Source organism: Callorhinchus milii, unplaced genomic scaffold, assembly GCF_018977255.1.
Source record: "Callorhinchus milii isolate IMCB2004 unplaced genomic scaffold, IMCB_Cmil_1.0 Scaffold15, whole genome shotgun sequence".
In the NCBI taxonomy this organism is placed as follows: Eukaryota; Metazoa; Chordata; class Chondrichthyes; order Chimaeriformes; family Callorhinchidae; genus Callorhinchus; species Callorhinchus milii.
In genome coordinates, this window is record NW_024704756.1 from 289,655 (window position 1) to 294,781 (window position 5,127).

A 5,127-nucleotide genomic window follows, 5' to 3' on the forward strand; every position below is an offset into this window, starting at 1 on the left:
GGTTGGGGCGGGGAATGTGGAGCAGACCGGAGCCAGAGGGATGGAGGGTACGGGGTGTACGTGGGGGGATAGTAGGTCAGAGAGGTAGGAGGGAGCGAGGCCGTGAATGGCCTTGTGGGTGAGGATGAGGATCTTGAAATCGATCCTCTGGGGGATGGGGAGCCAGTGGAGGCGAGCGAGGGTGAGGGTGAGGACGAGGGTAAGGGTGGGAGTGATGTGGTCGCGGTGTCTGGTGCGGGACAGTACACGAGCTGCAGAGTTCTGAATGACGGGAAGATTGGGGGGGCTGTGTGTGGTGGGGGGGCTGTGTGTTGGGGGGCAGTGTGTTGGGGGGGCGCAGTGTGTTGGGGGGTGTGTGTGTTGCGGTGCTGTGTCGCTGTTTGTGTGTTGTGGGGCTGTGTGTTGGGGGTGCTGTGTAGAGGGGCTGCATGTTGGGTGGACTGAGTGTTGGGGGTCTGTATGGGGAGTGGAGCTGTGGGGTCGCTTTGTGATCTGGGGCTCTGTGCGAGGAGGTCTGTGCGGGGGACGGTGTGATGGGTGCTGGGTGGGATGGGGCTGTGTGTTGGGGAAGCTGTGTGGGTGGGGATTGTGTGGTGGGGGCTGTGTGTTAGGGGCCAGTATGGGGGGGAGCTGTATCTGGTGGTGGGGGGGTGGGGGGTGCTATATGTGGGGGCTCTGTGTGTTGAGGGGCAGTGTGGGGGTGCTGTGTGTGGTGGGGGGGGCTATGTGTGTGGGGGCTGTATGTTGGGGCGCGGTCTGTCGCTGTGTATTGTGGAGCGTGTGTGTTGGGGTGGGGGCTGGGTGTTGGGGTGCTGTGTGGAGGGGCTGCATGTTGGGGGCGGTGTGCGGAGTGGGAGCTATGTGGGTGGTGGTTATATGATCTGGGGTTCTTTGTGGGGAGGTCTGTGTGGGTAGACTGTGTACTGTGAGGGCTGTGTGTGGGGGATGCTGTGTGGCTATGTTTTGTCTGTGGGGTTGTCTGTGTTTGGAGGGGGCCTGTGATATAGCACTTTTCACGTCGGGAGGACGTCCCAAAGCGCTTCACAGAACACACTGTAAAGTGAAGTGACTGTATATTTGTGGGCGAACGCGGCAGCCAATTGCACACAGCAATGTCCCACAAACAGTCGTAGATTGAAAATGACCAATTTATTATTGTTTTGGTTTTGGAGGGTTATTATTAGGCTCTGTGTGGAGTAAGGAAACTTGCCCGAGGTTTGGCCCTCTGCCTGGAATTGAACTCAGGTCTCTCACTTGCAAAGCGAGTGCTCTAACCACTGAGCTACAGGACTCCAATCACCAACAAGGCCCTCTCTGACCACCATTTTATCTCCCCCAACTCCCATATTCCTCTCCCCACTGCTTCCATACCTACTACCAACTTCTACCGCTCACAATCCCTCTCCATTGCCCTGGAGTCCTCTGAACTCCTCCCACTCTGGCCCACCTCCCGCACCAACTCATCCTCTGCGTTTACTATCCTCCACAGCACCCTCTCCACCACACTCGACGCCCTTGCACCCCCTCACCTCCCGAACTGCTTCCTATTCCCGATCCTGACCCTGGCTTACCAGCCACCTCCACTCACTCAAGGGCCAGGTGCGGCTGCCTCAACTCCGGCCTAACGGTCCACTGGCTCATCTGGTGGTCCACATCAAAATCTACCACTCCGCTCTCGCCTCGGCCAAATCGTCCTTCTATTCCTGGAGGCGAAGGGCAACCCCAGGCTCCTGTTCTCCACCACCAACCGGCTCCTCAGCCCTCCCCGACATGCCTCACAGATTCTTTCCTCCGACTCCCACTGCGAGGAAATGCTGGACTTCCATCGAGTCCAAAATCGAGAGAATTCGCTCAGCTGCCACTGCACTCCCAACTTCCACTCCCTCCCTACACCCCCCACCCCCACCACTCTGAACACTACCCATCCCTCCTTCCACACCTTTGAACTCGTCACGCCCTCCTCTATCATCACCACCATATTCTCCATGAAGCTCACCACCTGCTCCCTGGACCCCAACCCCACTCCTTAAATCCCAGCTCCACCTCCTTGCCCCACTACTCGTCAACATCATCAACCTCTCCCTGTCATCTGGCACTGTTCTTACCCCCTCAAAACAGCCACTATCACTATCACCCCCACCTTGAAGAAACCTTCCCTTGACCCATCACAGTTATCCAGCTACCGGCCCATCTCCAACCTTCCTTTTCCCTCCAAGGTCCTTGAGAGAAACGTTGCCTCCCAACTTCGCTCTTTCCTCTCTTCCCACTCCCTCCATGAGCCCCTCCAATCGGGTTTTGGTGCTGCTCACAGCACAGCACAGGTCAAGGTCACAAACGATATCCTGACTGTGTGTGACCATCCTGACTCCTCGTCCTCCTCGACCTCTCCGCCGCCTTTGACACTGTGGACCACTCACTCCTCCTCCTCCGCCGCCTCTCCTCCCTCCTCAACCTTCAAGGTTCTGTCCTTGACTGGTTCAGGTCCAACCTTTCACACCACCTTCACTTTGTCTCTGCAAATGGCTTCTCTTCCAGCCTCCGCACCGTCTCATGCGGTGTTCCTCAGGGCTCTGTCCTCGGTCCCCTCCTCTTCACCATCTACATGCTCCCCCTTGGTGACATCATCCGCAGACATGGGGTAAATTTTCACATCCGCATACTGGTGTCCTGACCGACCGCCTGGCCGACATCAAATCCGGACGAGGGACAACTTTCTCCAACTCAACTTCAGCAAGACCGAGGCCCTCCTGATTGGCTCGCGCCAGCACCTCCGCACCCCAGGCATTGGCAGCATCAGCCTCCATGGCTGCACACTCGACCTCACTGAGCCGGTCAGGAACCGGTGTCTTGTTTGACCCTGAACTGTCCTTTCTCCCCCACATCCGCGCCATGACCGGCACTGCCTACCACCACCTCCGCAACATTACCAGACTCCGCCACTGCCTCACCCCTCAGGCTGCCCAAACCCTCACCCACACATTCGTCACCTCAAGGCTCAATTACGGGAACTCCCTCCTCATCGGCCTTCCCAACTCTTCCCTTCACAAACTGCAGATCATCCAAAACTCTGCAGCTCATGTACTCTCACACACCAGGCTCCGCGACCCCATCACTCCCACCCTCGCCCGACTCCACTGACTCCTCATCCCCCAGAGGATCGAGTTCAAGATCCTCGTCCTCACCTTTAAGGCCATCCATGGCCTTGCCCCCTCCTACCTCTCTGACCTGCTGACTCCCTACCAACCTGCCCCTCCCTCCGTTCATCAGGCTCCGGCTGCTCCATGTCTCCCGCCCGACCCGTCCTACCATCGGTGGCCGAGCTTTCAGCCTCTCTGCCCCCACACTCTGGAACTCCATCCCACGGTCCCTTGGCCTCGCTTCCTCCCCTCGCCTCCTTCAAGGCCGGTCTCAAGACCCTTCTCTTCGACCGTGCCTTTGGTCTCCCTCCCACTTCTCTGCCTTCCCTCCACCCCACCCCTCCCCCCTACACACCCCTCCCCCCTACCCCACCCCTCCCCCATGCTCGGGCCCCAACACCTGACTGTCCAGTGTATTGGGATTTCCTCCCAATGTGAAAGGCGCTCTATAAATGTAATTTGTTGTTGTTGTGTGTGGGGGCTATTTGTGGGGGATGTGTGTGGGTGGAGCGTGTTGAGTGGGGCTGTGTGTTGGGAGGTCTGTGTATTTGTTGGGGGCTATGTGTTGAGGAGACTGTGGGTGAGCTGTGGGGGGCTGTGTGTGGGGGGGTTCTGTGTGGGAGGTGGGGTCTGTGTGGGGGGAAGGGGGTCTGTGTGGTAAGTGGGGGGGTCTGTGTGGGAGGGGGGTCTGTGTGTGGGGGGTGGCTGTGTGTGTGGGGGGGCTGTGTGTGGGGGGGGGCTGTGGGGGGGGCTGTGTGTGTGTGGGTGGGGGGCTGTGTGTGTGTGGGGGGCTGTGTGTGTGGGGGGGGGCTGTGTGTGTGGGGGGGCTGTGTGGGGGGCTGTGGGGGGGGGCACTATGCGGTTTGTAGGTTGCACTGTAGTGACTGTAGCTAAACAGACAGAAACCTCATGTGAACAGTTTACATTTTATTTAAAATTCAAGAAACCAACAGGTTGACCTGGAGTTTTGTGGCTTTGACCTTTGTGGTGCGGTCACAAACCTGAGTGTTAGCGGCTGCAGCTGCTCATACAGCGAGTCACACACACGGTGTAAGTGCAATTGTTTCTGCCCACTATCTCCACACACACTCACATCAATCTCACACAACCTCAGTTTGCAAATGTTTGTGATTGTGTGTGTGAGTGCCTTTCACTCGCACTCACACACAGTGTCACTCGCTCAGCACCAAGAGGAAGAGGAAACGTTCTGACCAGGGAACAAACATTTATTAACTTAACTGTTATGATGAACCTTTGTATAAAACACTGGTGAGGCCTCAGCTCGAGACTGGGTTCAGTTCTGGGCCCCACACTTTAGGAAGGATGTCAAGGCATTGGAGAGAGTGCAGAGGAGATTTCCCAGGATGGTACCAGGAATGAGGGACTTCAGTTATCAGGAGAGGCGAGAGAAGTGAGGGTTATTCTCCTTGGGGCAGAGAAGGTTAAGAGGAGACTTAATAGAAGTTTTCAAAATTATGAAGGGATTTGATAGGGTGAACACGGAGAAACTATTCCCACTGGCGGTGAGTCGGTAAACGAGGATACTGAGTTCAAATATTTGTTAAAAAACCAGAGGAGGGGAGGAGACATTTTTTTTACACAGTGAGTTGTTGGGATCTGGAATGCATTGCCTGAAAGGGTGATGGAAGCCGATTCAATAACAACGTTTAAGAGAGCAGATAATTATTTGGGGAGAACAAGTTTGCGGGCTATGGGGAGTGGGGTTGATCAGGGCTATGGGGAGAGAGTGGGGAGTGGGGTTGATCAGGGCTATGGGGAGAGAGTGGGGAGTGGGGTTGATCAGGGCTATGGGGAGAGAGTGGGGAGTGGGGTTGATCAGGGCTGTGGGGAGAGAGTGGGGTTGATTTAGAAGCTCTTTTCAAAGTCGTCACAGACACGATGGGTTGAATGGCCTCCTTCTACACTGTATAATTCTATGATTCTTCTATGAACTTTTTGAATTTTTAAAAAACAAATTGAGAAATTTGTA